At 40.1% G+C, this 7,020-nt stretch overlaps 1 pseudogene; it reads left to right on the forward strand.

Annotated features, from left to right (window-relative positions):
* Positions 1 to 7,020, forward strand: part of LOC102835951 — a 19,685-nt pseudogene that overhangs the window by 11,215 nt on the left and 1,450 nt on the right.

Here is a 7,020-nt window from a genome sequence, read left to right on the forward strand (position 1 = left end):
AAGGGGAATACACAAGCAGGCATGTGGTCTGGCTGGTGACCATGTTGGTCACCAATAAGGGGAAGAGGGGGAAAAAAGAGCAATGAAGCTGTAATCTAAGTCCAACCACATTCAATAGACTCCAGTGAACCCGGGTGGAGACCTAGATTGCCAGCAGTTATGGTATGACCTGAGGACTCCTGGGCCCAGGGGCAGTGACATGGACACAGAGGACTAGAGCGGAGAGCAAAGCATCCAGCTGATATGAAGTGAGGGATATGCACAAGAACACCCATACTTGCAGATAGTACCCACTTGCTCTGGCTTCGATGACTGGATAATCAGAACTCAACTAGAAGAAGAAAGAAGAGGGAAGAAGAAGAAAAATGAGTAACCCACTACAATTTGATGAACTTTACCTATACTATGGATGTAGAAGCTCAAAAAAAGGAACAAATCTTTACAGTAATGATCACTCCCACCCTCTCGGTACACAGGGTTGACAGGGATCGGCAACTTAGACATTAGCTACCCAAAATGAGGGAGGGGGACTATAAAGGCAAGAAGTGTCCGGCTTACAAGCTTTCAAGAGGGAGCCTAGTTCCAGTCGGGGAAGGGGTAGGTAGAACCTCCACTGAATGATTTTCAATCTGTTGGGACTGGGCTGGTGAAACGAAATGGGGATAAGACTCTTGTGGCACAATAGTGAATAATTGCCATCAGGACTGACTGTGAGAGTCGGAAATGTAGAGGTAGATGTTTTTTGACAAGAGTAGGGGAATGATTGATTTTGTAGCCCAGGAACGAAGGTCACTGAGACCATCAAGTGAGAAGAGCGGAGAGTGTCACCCTACCCAGAGAGGCAGTGACGCCAGGGTTGGAAACAGAGATGATGATGTGGACAGATGGAGTGGCTGGGGACACTGGACTCAGGGAGGGAGAGGGGCTGTGCGCTGATGGCCAGGGGTGGGGGGTGTGCCTGTGGGGTGTATCCTTGGGTTATTTGATGAAGCATGGAGGGGATTGTGATAATTATTATGAAACGAAATATGACAGGATAAATGTTAAGACTGATGTTCTCCCACGTAAACCCACATAAGTCACAATAACTTAAAAAAATAATAAAATGGTTACCAGGAGTGGTAGGGTAGAGGCAATTGTTCAATGGGTAAAGAGGGTAGACACAACTTGGATGACTAGGAAGACAATATACAACAAAAGGGAGGTTGACACAGGAAGGAAATGGAAAACACAGGGAGGAGTATCAGAGTTAAAGTGAATAGATGTAAATACTGTTAACTGAAGGTACATGGAAGGGATTGCCATCAATGTAATGACATATTGTTGTTGTTGTTATGTGCCATGGAGTCAGTTCCGACTCATAGCGACCCTGAATAGCGAGGCTATAAATCTTTATGGGAGCAGAAAGCCTCATGTTTCTCCCGCGGAACAGCTGGTAGTTTTGAACTGCTGACCTTGCGGTTGGCAGCCTGATTCATAAACACTACGCTACCAGAGCTCCTTGTAATGACATGTTGTTGTTGTTGTTATGTGCCATCGAGTCGGTTCCAACCCATAGCGACCCTGTATAGGGTTTCCAAGGGTGTAAATCTTTACGGGAGTAGAAAGCCTCATCTTTCTCCCGCGGTGCAGCTGGTAGTTTCGAACCGCTCACCTTAAGGTTCGCAGCCCGACTTGTAACCACTATGCTACCAGAGTAATGACATGTAGGGTATGCTTAAGGTGAATCTGGTGATCTGCTCTGTAAACCTTCCCTCTGTTTTTTAAGTCTTTTTTTCAAAGGGAAGTCTGGAACAATGATTCACAAGAGTCATTTAAATTTTTTTTTGAAACAAAATGTTATTGTTGTTAAGTGCTGTCAAGTTGGTTCTAGTGGGTTTGAAGCATGAATCTTATGGTTAGCAGTCCAGTGCTTATCCCACAGCACCACACTAGGATGTCAATTATTCACAATTGTCATTTCAGTTACTTTTTGGAAATACGATAAAGACTCAATAAGTAAAGAAGAGATTAAAGAAAGGCATTTTGGACAAATGCAGTACAAGCATCATATCTGGGCAGGACAAATGAATGCAAATGAGGTAAGTGAGTTACCACCCTTAGAATGAAAACATAAGCAGTTCACATGACTAAGAAGAGTAGCTGTAGCTATGGAAGAGGACTATCTTACTGAAGCTGTTGTTTTTGACAGAGTAATGCAATCCCTGCCATCATGTGGCTTAGCAGAAAGTGAATGATGGGAATAAATACTCCAAAGTCCTTCTCCTACCATCCCTTCATTTTCTATAGGAATTCCCTTTGACCTGATCAAATCAGAATGCAGGAGGAAGGGAACAGTAACTAAGTCTATGAAGGTTGGACTCCTGATATGTGGAGCAGAGGAGGTGGGAAGCAGTAGATCTAGATCTGGAGGTGGAGGTGAAAAAGGGATTGTATTCAGTCATCATCATTTTTGTCATCACTAAAGGTAATATGAGAAGGAACATTAATGGATACATCATATATGGTATCTTGGTTCCTCACAGCATTTCTAGAATTGGTATTGTCTCTATGTTATATATTAAATATCAGAGGCATTAAAAATTAAGTAATTTCCCCCTCATACCACAATTGCTAAATGGTAGATACCAGATCTAAATATTTTCCAAAGCCCTGCTGTTCCCACTACACAGTTTGCCTTCTTTTCCATGGAAGCATGGGTGGCTGGAAGTGTAAGATAGTTGGAAGACATCTTGTGTATATGTTACAAAAACACAATATGCTCTGAGAAAGGAGAGATTAGCAATGTGACAGGAATGGTAACTTGAGATAAAATAATCAACAAAGACAATGCTCTACAGCCTTCTTCAATGACTATCAACTGGGATTTTTAAAAATTCAATAACAGCTATCTAAGGTGCAATTATATATTGTTCTCTTCTGTATTAAGGAAAGGAAAGTGACGAAAACTGAAGACATTTGGAAGCAATTATCCAATGGTCTAATGGACAATCAGTCTCTGTGAACCTGAGACCAGACTAGATGGGGCCCAGCTACCACTACTAACTTATTTGAAAGGGTTAATATTAAAAGATCCTGGACAAATGGAAGAAAATGTGGAACAAGACTCAAAATCATAACAATAGACCAGGGTTCCTGGTTAGGCAGAGATCAGTGGAACCCCATATGGCTCTTGGTCACCCTTCATGTCTGAAACTGAACTCAGCACCATGGCTCAATTTTTAGCCAAGAAATAGTAGATATATAGGTCAGAGCACAACACTAGTGAGGATGCACACGATAGAATGATCAACCATTCCAGATCAAAAGAACACCATTTACCAAAGGACAACATTCAGAAGGATTGGGAAAGCAGGATGACTGAAAACTAGAAACACAGGGAAGAAATCGGATACGTGATATTATGAGGGAACTGCAATCATTGAGATGAAATGAAGTGTGTGATTTGTGCAATGGAAAAGTGATTATCTGCTCTGTAAATGTTCACTCAATTCACAAAAAAGGTTTTAATAAAATAAAAGAATGGTAGCCTGGGATACAAGGAGGAAGTGTTGATTCAACTGTGCATATAACATAGAGAATTTTACCAAGAGTGTTTTAGTCAGATCTGTGCTTTATAAAAAGAGGGTTGCAATGAAGAGCTGGAAAGCTGACCTAACAAACTAAAATCTTCTCCCCTAAGGACCAAGTGGAGAAAGTAGGAAATTTATATGGATAACTTTTATTGTTATTTTGCATCACACATTCATTACATTTATCCAAAACATTTCTAAAATTGTCCAAATAACCCAACTTACATTCCTTCCACAGGTGTCTAATTTAATTTTCTTATACTTCATGCTAAAATCAGACCTTCTATAGTGGGTGAATATGTCCTTACAATTTTGAATCACAAAGGAATATATATTCTTCAAACAATTTTTTGTAGAAATTTAAAGGCAAAAGTGAGATCATTTATGAATATTAATAATACCAAGGAGTCCTGGTATGGCACTGTAGGATAAGAACTGGACTGCTAATCACAAAGTTTGTGGTTCAAACCCACAGCCACTCCTGGGAAACCCTATATGGGGTTGCTATGAGTAGGAACTGACTCAATAGCACTTAACAACAACAATAATGCCAAATGTCGTAGATTTTACTTCTTTTAAATTCTGGTACTACAAAGAACATTTTTAAGTGTTAACAACAGATTTTCATGATGTGTTGTTTGATATTTATTTGTCTAAAACAAATGAAACTATATTTAAAAGATAAAAAATATTACATATTAAAATGAATAGTGTTACCTTTCTGTGTTATTTGAAACTTGGTGTCTGAGAGGCTGAGTACTACCACCTCAGGGTATATAACTGGATAGGACCTGAATTCTTTGGCTGAGTCCAAATGACATTAGGACATTTACATTATTTGATGGCCTGCATTCAGGCTAATTTCTGTCAATCAGTGCTTCATTATAATCTCACTTTATCTAATGACATTTTGTCACTATAAACAGGGCAAGATGGAATAATTTCATCCATATAGTGGCCTTTGACATAGAGAGTAGTAGCAGCAAGATGCATGGAAAAAGATGCCTGTTAAAACAGGAAGCTGTGTTTCCCTAGTTTGGTTTAAAATTCAAAAAGCAACCTCACCTATGAACTTGGCATATTAACCTTTGAACTAGGTATTTCATTTGGATGCAGACAATGAAGAGCTAATTCTCAATTAGATTAAAAGATCTCTAACTCATCGAAGATAAATGTACATTTTTCTTCAGGGAACACAGAAAGGCCCCACGTCAGACAAATGCCAGCCTAGGAAGCTTACCTGATTAGGTTCACTGACATTTCACTCTTCTGCAAGTTTCAATCTTTCTAAGGGCACTAATGTACATTAAAGCAACTTGCATATTTAATTTAAGCTATGTTTTTTTTTTATTCTCCCTTAGACTTTGGAAGCAGTATATTATTATTCAACATAGTTATATTAATACGTGTCCTATCAACTGAAGTGTAATTGAATCCTTCACAGAGTAATCCGTCTGAACCCTCTATTGTGATTAACTCCAAACTGTGTCCCCATTCTTGTCTTCTCAGAAGAGATCAGGCCCACCACTTTCTCCTGGATGTCTCACTGTTTCTTCTAATTCAATTTAACACATTATTTCTAGTATTGAGCTCACCTATCATTGCAGCCCTGCAATTAATCCGAGCAAAAACTGATGTTTCCAGAGGGTCAGTGGCTTATTATTTCAAAGATGAAGACTACCATAGTCAGGGAAAGTTTCTTCTCTACTAGAATCTGTAATTTAAAGACTATAAACAACACAACAGGAGGAAAAATGCGCGTTGTAAGGCTTACTTGCCTTCTTTTACAACATAAGACGTGACCATTTACACTAATACCTTGAAATTCTGATCATTATTCTTTTGATAAAAAACCCAATCAGTTAATTTTTGGACAACAAATTGAGCATTTCTCACTGGATGCTTTTGCAAATGAGGTAAAAGTGCATAGCTTCACAGCGGTTAATTGATGAGAAAAGGTCTGATTCTCCTACAAATTGGTTTCCCCTCAGTGTCAACATGTACCACAACTAACACTGGCTGCGATTTGAGAACTAGTAAGAGTTCATAGACAAACACCCCTGAAGACTGCTAGCTGCAAAATCATGTTCTCAGTCCAAGCTGCTCATCTCTGGGAATATTCTTTATCGTTTGAGTATGACTACAAATCATTATAAATCAGCTGTTAGGGGATAACATTCTAAAAAACAGCAAAAAATAAAATGCATTAATTTGATAGCCACTGGGTATGGGAACATGAATTAGTTATTTAAAGACCAACCTGTTCCCAACCAAAATGAATTTAACTACAAGCTCCTTTTTGGCTTTATCCCAAAAATCTATCAAGGACCCAGAGTAGTAAAAGGGTTTTCTGCTTAGCAGAATTTATATGAAAAATATACTTGGAAGTTAACATGTTGGAACCAGTACAGTCAGAGTGCTCCTTAGAAGCTAGGATGCTGAGATCTTGTCTTTTACACAGACATGTTATCAGAAGGGAGAAGGGACCAATCCAGGAGAAGGATATCATTCTTGCTGAAGTGGAGAGTCAGAGAAAAAGAGGTAGACAACCAACAGGATGGAGTGACAAAGTGGCAAAAGCAATAGACTCAAATGTCACAAAAATTTTGAGAATAGGGGCTGGAGTGCCCACTAGCTCAGGCACCCCTATCGTCACCAGAATGGAGGTACACAGAAAGCAAGGGACCAATGAATAGATACCAAAAGAAAAGAATGTCCACAACTTTATCTCAGCAGTTCTGCCAGGCATCTGTGGCCACTCTTATCCTTCCCCCACATGGTCTCACCGTAGATAGCGGCTCCTGGAGCAACCGAGCATCCTGGACTAGAAAGCAATGGATTCCTTGCTTCTGCCACACATTCCCCCAGCTGGGATATAATTTTCAACGCCCAATACCCAGAGCTTTCCCCCAATTTTATCTTCGGAGAAGATGCCGAATTCCTGCCAGACCCTTCATCTCTTCACAATCTTGCCTCCTGGAATCCTTCAAATCCAGAATGTCTCTTACTTGTGGTGAAGGAACTTGTGCAACAATATCACCAGTTTCAATGCAGTCGCCTCCGCGAGAGCTCCCGCCTCATGTTTGAATATCAGACGTTACTAGAAGAGCCACAGTATGGAGAGAACATGAAAATTTATGCTGGGAAAAAAAAACAACTGGACTGGTGAGTTTTCAGCTCGTTTTCTTTTGAAGTTGCCAGTGGATTTCAGCAATATCCCCACATACCTTCTCAAGGATGCAAATGAAGACCCTGGAGAAGATGTGGCTCTGTTGTCTGTTAGTTTTGAGGACACTGAAGCTACTCAGGTGTACCCCAAGCTGTACTTGTCACCCCAAATTGAACATGCGTTGGGAGGCTCCTCAGCTCTTCATATCCCAGCTTTCCCAGGAGGAGGATGTCTCATTGATTATGTTCCTCAAGTATGCCACCTGCTCACCAACAAGGT

This window comes from Chrysochloris asiatica, unplaced genomic scaffold (genome assembly GCF_000296735.1).
Source record: "Chrysochloris asiatica unplaced genomic scaffold, ChrAsi1.0 scaffold00053, whole genome shotgun sequence".
Lineage (NCBI taxonomy): Eukaryota > Metazoa > Chordata > Mammalia > Afrosoricida > Chrysochloridae > Chrysochloris > Chrysochloris asiatica.